At 36.8% G+C, this 7,936-nt stretch overlaps 1 protein-coding gene across 1 annotated transcript in view; it reads right to left on the bottom strand.

The window, feature by feature from the left end:
- The window catches only part of PSD (pleckstrin and Sec7 domain containing), a 161,805-nt gene extending 155,079 nt beyond the window's left edge, over positions 1-6,726 (bottom strand). Inside the window, exon 1 of the mRNA XM_072423879.1 lies at positions 6,580-6,726. The gene's annotated coding sequence lies outside the window, so the exon portion shown is untranslated. The remainder of the gene's footprint in view (positions 1-6,579) is intronic.
- Between the last annotated feature and the right edge of the window lie 1,210 nt (positions 6,727-7,936).

Raw genomic sequence — 7,936 nt, 5'->3', positions numbered from 1 at the left:
CTCGTACGAAGGTCGGGCTCAACGGTCGGGAGGTTAATTCAAAAGGGGTGTTTACTAGGTTTACAAGTGCTCATCTGCACCTGTTGCCACCAAAATAAAAATACGGATGCTGTATTGTGTAAATTTTTCAATTTCACAAATAAAAGTTGCCAACTGACCCTCCACATGCTCTAAATATTTTTTTATTTGAAGCCATGTCTTTCATTGTGCGTTTGCAACAAACACAAATTAAAAAAAAGTAAAACAACAAAGGCAACCACTTAGATCAGTTTAGGATTAGCGAGAAGGAGAAATATACAAATGGGCAAAACAATATCCCAAAAAATACTAACGGGGTCCCCAAGGCACATCTTGTTTTAACTCAAACTCTATCCCCAACTATTGTGCATATGGTAGCAACGCACAAAGGGCAGGCAGGCCCCCCTACAGGCAGCCCATTCATCTCTTTTGCTAGGCTCACATGGTAAGCTTATGATGCATTTACTGCTTCCTCATGCCAGAAACCGTTGCCTTTCAAGAGACGCTACATGGTAACATCACACTGCAGCTGCACCATGGGGAATTAATAGGAACTGAGGTAAATGGTACTAATACTGCCCACTGCTGCCAGCTGTCAAATGTGCAGAAGGTGCCAGCCGCCAGAGGTAGGTATGAACCTGCTCTAAAGGGAAATAAATACTCAGAAGCACTTCTTTTTAGAAAGCTTTCGTTTTTTTAAATACATTGGCTGAAGACCAGCATTTTCAATAAAAGAAAGTTGCAAAACTGCTTGTATAGCAACTAAATGTTATAATACATTTTTAGTAACAGTGAAGTTTTCCTTCAGCTAATTACATACTGAGAGTCAGATTACTGCCTCACTTTTGCTGTTAACACAATTAGCATAACCAGCCATGGCTTCACCAATTATTGATAGACTGGTCTTAAAAACTGATTCAGAAATCACTGCACAATTGCAATACACATCCTAACATCCTGCAACTTCTCCAGCACTTATAGTCCCACTATTCTTATTTTTAGTTTGCTTTTATAATTCTCCCAGAGATGATGGCTACAAATTATCTTGCAATGATCAACAATGACAATCAATAGCATTAAGAACTTCAAAGTAAAAAAAAAAAAAAAAAAGCCAATTTATGACTGATTCTGAAAAAAAAATTAAAAATAATCCTGAAGGTAAATATAGATTATTTCTAGTCCAAAATATATGCCACATGCCCCAATTTCAACATCGAAAAGGGCACAAAAAAATTTTCAAATGGGACTGGAAACTCAATGTGTATTTATCGTAAATATAGTACAATGCAGTTACTATACAAAACTATTAAAAAAATTAAAACAATTATGTACAAATAATAAAATGATGGTACTTTGTTACATCATACATTATTCCTAAATAACACATACAGAGTAGCCCTAGCATTTGGGTAACTCAACAAGCTAAATATAAATATAAAGTACAACTAACTCCAATCTTTCCCTCCATCTAATTAAATTGTATGGGCTCTTTCCTTGTACTGAAATTGCTTGTACTGAGCATCTCGCAAAGTGAATTTACAAGCTGCAGCAAGTCAGGTAGAATCCACCTCATTTCCTATCTGGAGTATGCCCAACATCCCTGATGCACCCTTTAAGTTATTGAATTCTTGAGTGGATTTGAGTTTATGCAATCAGGAATTTTCAACATCACATGCAAGTTTTACCTAGCATGCAAATACAGCCTACTTTCATTCCTCTAGAATGACATTCTACAATTATAGCATTTTGATATTTGCATAACTCCTTGAAAGGTCCACCCCTCTGCTTGCAGTACTTATACAGGGTGCTGTGACATTTCCAGGAAGCTATACACACATTCCTTACCACTAGCATAGCATGGAGGTGCACAAAGATTCAGTGAAATCACTTGTTCTAAGAAAAGATTTTTTGTATTATTTATGTTAATGAGGGAGAAAAGACAAAGGTCTTCTATTCTCATATTTTTCTTTTCTGGATTATGCTTCTGTTATGCATCTCGCATGAGAATTTTCTACTATCATTTATCTTCATTTGGTCAATTACTGTACTACACACAGTGGGGTAATGTTTTACTGCTATTTGAGAATCTATATATAAATTCAAACTGGAGCACGTAAGCTGCCGAAGTAAGCACAGGCCTTTCCAGTTCCATCGATCTTAGACCTGTTCCATGTATTTAAAAAGGGATAATCTAAAGGAAGAGACCACATTCTGTTCAGTTTATCATCTTGATGCAGGGCACATATTCGTTCTTTTTAAATGACTCCAAACCTGACAGATTTGCTGTGAGAAATATAAGTGTGTCTTGCACATTGAAGCCCATGCAGAGTGGTACTATTTAGGTTGCCTAGCAACCATTGGAAGGCATGTCAGAGAGCAAAGAGAGCGGGTGGAATAAGACTGCGGGATCGACAACATGTTACTGCTCTCCTACACCGCCAACTGCTCTGTCCTACTCTATGTTTCCAGAACTTGAACCCCTGGCTGGTCTTGTGGGAATAGTTCTTATAGGATGCTGGAAATTTTTGCCTGGAGGTTCAATAACTGTGGTCTTCCACATGTGTATTTTAGGAATACAAACAAAAATATCTGCTACATTATAGTAGAATATCAATACTAACATGGACCTTTCAAGACAGGTGTCCTTTAAAAAATAAAATACCCCGTTTATTAGTGTAGTGTTTAGTGTAAACATTAAAGGAAGCCCTTTACAATAAAGTATAAAAAAAACATATTTGTATCCAATTTGTTTTTTCATCTTTATTTCTTTTTATTTTCAATTCCTGCAAGGTTAATAGGAATCTGACATTTGAAAGATTGTCAGATCCTATAAAAGCCAAACTCAACCCCGTGATACTCACTTGTCCCTGTTATCCCACAGGGCGCTGCCATCTTCCTCTTTCTTCCGCTCCCGTCAATGATCCTTGGATATCTTGATTGGCCAGGCCGGGACACGAAACTACTGCACACCTGGCAACCAAACCGACGCTGCACAGCTCAAGTTTTTGTCAGATACCCAGAGCAATCAGGCAGGTAGGAAGGATTGCGGCAGAAGTAGGTTATGCAATAATGACCTGCCTGACAGTGGATTCTTAGAAGTGGAACTTTAATTACACTTCCTGTCATTATGTCGCATTATCCTGCAAAGTCTTCCACCCATATTGACAGTGAGAGCCACTTTAGTATAGTGACCTGTAAGGAAATGTTTTACTTTGACGGCCCGATAGATCTAGGGACAAAAGTATAAGTGCTACACAATTCCAAACCTCCCTTACAGCCACAAGTATCAGTCAGAGATTTGCATAGGGTAACTCAAAAAGTGCTGGTCAAACCAGCAAATTGACTTCATATTTATTGCATGCTGCCCCATACTCAAGGGTATGGGGAAAGGGTAATTTGAAGCTTAGATAAAGACATCTCTTTTGTGCTCACCTTACCAACTGCACACACTGTGCTTACTTTTACTTTTTTCCCTGCTCCTTTATTTGGCCATGAGCAGCGAATAGAAGCTTGTGAAGCTAATAAGTATAGCATTACAGTGAATAAACTAAGTGTAAAGGGGTAGGTTAAAAAATGAATTATAATTATCTGTTGCTTGGTTGAACCCCAATGAGTTACCTCTGCCAAATGGGTCAAGAAAGAGAATTAAGTAACAGACATACCCATCAAAAGAAACCAGAAGTAAGGCATTATCTGTTAAAGAGATTTACATTTTTAATAGTAAGTGAAAGATCATAAAAGTAATTTTGATATTTACTAGTGGCATCTTTTTAGAAAACATATACTGAACCAAAGAGACCGTTGTCTCAGTGGTTAGCTCTCTGGCCTTTGCAGCTCTAGGTCACAGTAAGTAAGATTGTTGTCACGTCTGTCAGCTATAGAAATCCAACAAATTACAAAGTATCTGGATGGCTATGGGTCCACAGTTAGAGTCTCTGTAAAATTCAATCTACACAAAATACTAATTTTTTAGGACTAAAGAATGAATCAGTTTATATTTTGATGCCCCTTAATTACGTAAAAGGAAATATGTACTCAAAGAAATATTATGGCTGACCTGACTCTCTTCGGTAAATACTAGCACCTATGAGGTCTCAGGACTGAGTACTTTGAGACAGCAACCTAGAACAAGTCTACTATTAGTGAAGTTGAATAAAACAACAGCACTGATTTGCATGCTCCTTTTAAAGAAGTAAAAATATTAATGCCTATGGAATAACATATTAGCTGACTATCCCGACACCGTATTGTTAATACAGCACTACCAAGAATATGGATGGCTTTTTTTTGTATTGCTTTTGATGTTTTGTATAATCATTTGTGTCTACCAAAACAACAGGAACAAACAATACAAAAACATAAAATATATAACACATATTCCATATTCCAATATAACAACATGTTCCACGTCATTCAATGCCAATGAAACTATTGTTAATGCGTTGTTACCTATGTAATGGAATTAACATTTTAAACCCATTCCTAACTTTTTGTAATTTTTACTATGCCAAGTTAAGTTAAATGTAATCACTATTGCAAAGTCTGCAAGTATAGGAAGCAAACCTGATGGCTAATTTAAGGTTTATTTAAACTCAAAGATTAAAAACTTGTTATGTTACAGGGAACAAAATAATATAGATATTGTACCCTTAAGCCTTATAAACAGTGCAAAGAAGGATGAGAATGGAATCTATTTGTCAGGTATGTGTGTGTTAAGAAGGGCTTGCTTTAGAATCTTGGAAAGTGGAAGTAAAGTCCCATTTAGGTAGTTATATATTGCAGAAAAATGATGACCCTTCTGCAATAATTATACTTACCTGTCTGATCACTGCCCAGTTGCCCACCTCAGTGCTTGTTGTCAGGGATACCCTCCTGCATGGGAGTTATTGTCATCCCAGCCTGACCAATCAAGATGGCCGAAGATCCAGATAAGGAACGTAAGGTAGAAGATGACAGAACAGGGGCCGGTGACTATCTACTGGATATAGTTCTGCTTTAACAAACTGCTCGGTTACTATCCTTTAACTTATAACTGTGTGTTTCCCTTTAAACTTGCATGACTGTAGTGAGTCACTAAAAAGTAAAGGTACTTAGCTGGCATGGACTGAAATAAATGGTTTACAAAAATTGTAAAATTGTACAGCACATTGTAATGCTAGTCAAATAAATAGAATGCCAACTGCAAATGGCAAAGGTCTGATGCATCATGTTACAAAGACTTTATCCAAACTCTAAGCTCCAATGGGCTTACAGGCTGTGTCCCATTAGAGACATTTCCTTTTACTTCCTGTCCTAAAAACATAACAGAATTAGAAGACATTTGTCATGGGATTGACTGTCACTATTGAAAGATTTCTCTTATCTCAAAAAATTGAAAGAAGTTGAATCTTCCCAATAGGGACACAGACAAAAATAATTTGTTAGATGTTCTATTGTCTTTCACTCCATCCAATATAGCAGAAAAGTTTAGATAGAGATACATGCTAAACAGCACTTTGTGCATGCTGACCATTTACCAAGAAGATGCCATTGACCATGTCTCAGGAGCAGTTTCCTGTTGTTTGATGGAATCAGGGCCATTGGGCAGAAAAAAGTACCAAAATAGTATGATAAACAGTAATAAAAGCTGGTATAGAACACCACATAAAATAAAAGTAATTTTCCTCAAAATGAACTATACCAAGGCATAGTGTTACAAACAAGTTTTAAAAATAAAAAAAGCTTGTAGTCTATACTTATTTTGCTTATATTTTGTGCTAATCCATTGTTTTAAATACTTTATTTAAAAAAAATCTATAAAGGCTCCTTCCACGAAAGTTTTATTGGAATAAACAAGATCAATGTAAGCACTAGTGTTTCACATACATAAAACACCCTTTACATTGCCTGGATTTGAAAGCTTACATGGACAAATGACTGGTGTGTACAAAATTATCATCAGAACTTTTACTTAAAAGTTGACCATAGGACAGAAGATGAAAGAAGAAGGAAAAAAATACCGACAACTGTATCTGACACATCTGATTTACTACTACAGTATTACTTAGTACCTGGATGAAGCTCTGTACAAGCCTATGCATGCAGATCAGTTGAGGCTGTTCCCAGCTTCTATATACTCAAACTGATTCATATTCTGACATAATATGATAGAATATTTAAATCTAAAAACACCATGGCTTTAAATCTGCTGTGATTATGATCTGGAATATAGAACATTAAACCATTAAAGGAAGGCAAAAACAAAGCAATCGGTTGTATTTAAAAGACAGATCTGTTGTTATGGTAACTGGAGTAATAGCATGGTGTTCAATTCTCTTTTCTATAGCACAGGACCATAGCTGTTACTGGCATGTGTGAGATACTAACATAAGCACACTGCAGTCTTAACAAGCTAGACAGATGCTACATTCCAGGATGTTCTCAGTGTATTTCAAGGTGTCCTTTAGCAAGCTGCAGGGAAGATTTGGTACCATGCAGACCCACCCTGTTATGTCTATTCCAGTTCACTAGTCATGCAGAGAGATTCTACACAGACAATAAATAACCAGTTCTGTTACTCACCATCACAAGAAGCAGCTTCTGGGGGAACAGAACAGGATTGAAGAAACAACTCGGGTGGCTTACAATCTCATGGTGCTGAAAGGACAGCTCCAAGATTAAGCATAGGGTAAGACTGAGCATGCTCACAACTGCAGAATAGACTGTCCCATTGACGAGGCTCCAGTCCTGAACAAAGGGTAGACAATAAATCAGTGTCCACATACAGCTGGGGATAAAGGCATGGCAGAATCAGCCTCCTACCCCCCCACTAAAAAAAAAAAAATATGACGTCAAGGGATAGGTCAATGAAAACCATGCATCTGCATTTCACATGAGGGAATCCCTAGAGAAAGATACATCATTTTACAAAATATAAAAAATATTAAATATTGATATTATTTCCAAATAGCCTAACGAAATTCTCTGCATTGGTTCTGGAGTGTGTCTGTGTATACATATATATTTAGATTTATTTGTTTTCATCCTATATCAGAATCTAAAATTCCAGTTATGTGCATTCTGAAGAACCTGCAGATTATTGCGCACAACGCAGTATGTTCCATTACTAATGATGTGTATTTGGTACAAGTTATACAGGTGCCACATCCTACTTAAATACGTTAAAGTTTGCTGCTGACTCTAAAATTCAGTTTATTTCCTATAATCCTAAAATTAATTTGCAAAACTAAACCTGAAATGTGAAACGTTCCAGTTCTTCTGTGATGTGTTAATGCACACTAAGGCACCCTAATAATACGCCTAAAGAAAAAGAAAAGAATGCAACATGTTTTCCTGATCCATCTCAACACAATGCATGGTAATGCTTATGTACTTTGCATCATTGGAATATAGTAGTTTGTTTTGTCCTTTAAAACCTGTGTCAGGAGATTTAGAGGCTGCAATGATCATATATTGCTAGTTTCCATGCTGCAGTATTTCCCTGAGTCACTGACCAGTAGTAAGAATGTAGCACACAGAGTGTCCAAATTGCCAATTTCTTGACATGTTTAAGGTAATTTCATCAGAAGCCGAACAATTCACCCCCTATTACTGAAACATCCCTTTCTGTGGCTTGCAAACTGCCTGCTACAATCCATCATCTGCTGCATCACTTATTGATCTCTTCTTGTCTTCAAACACAACTTAAAAGCTCTTTCAGGCATGCAGATATTCTGACCTAGGTCACCTATTCACCCAGTTATTGTATCATCAACTTGTTTTTAGGGGGATGGCCAACACAATACTAATTGACTGAACATCACTCACATATCATTAGACGAAGGCGAATCATCTCAGGAGGAAAAATAAGACTCTAAAAAAAGAGAAACAAAAATCATGTTTTAAAAAAATAAAATATTCAAAGGAGGGATTCTAGGTG

The sequence above is a fragment of the Pyxicephalus adspersus genome, chromosome 10 (assembly GCF_032062135.1).
Source record: "Pyxicephalus adspersus chromosome 10, UCB_Pads_2.0, whole genome shotgun sequence".
Lineage (NCBI taxonomy): Eukaryota > Metazoa > Chordata > Amphibia > Anura > Pyxicephalidae > Pyxicephalus > Pyxicephalus adspersus.
The sequence above is the reverse complement of the archived record's forward strand: the minus strand, read 5'-3'. Positions and strand labels throughout refer to the sequence as shown.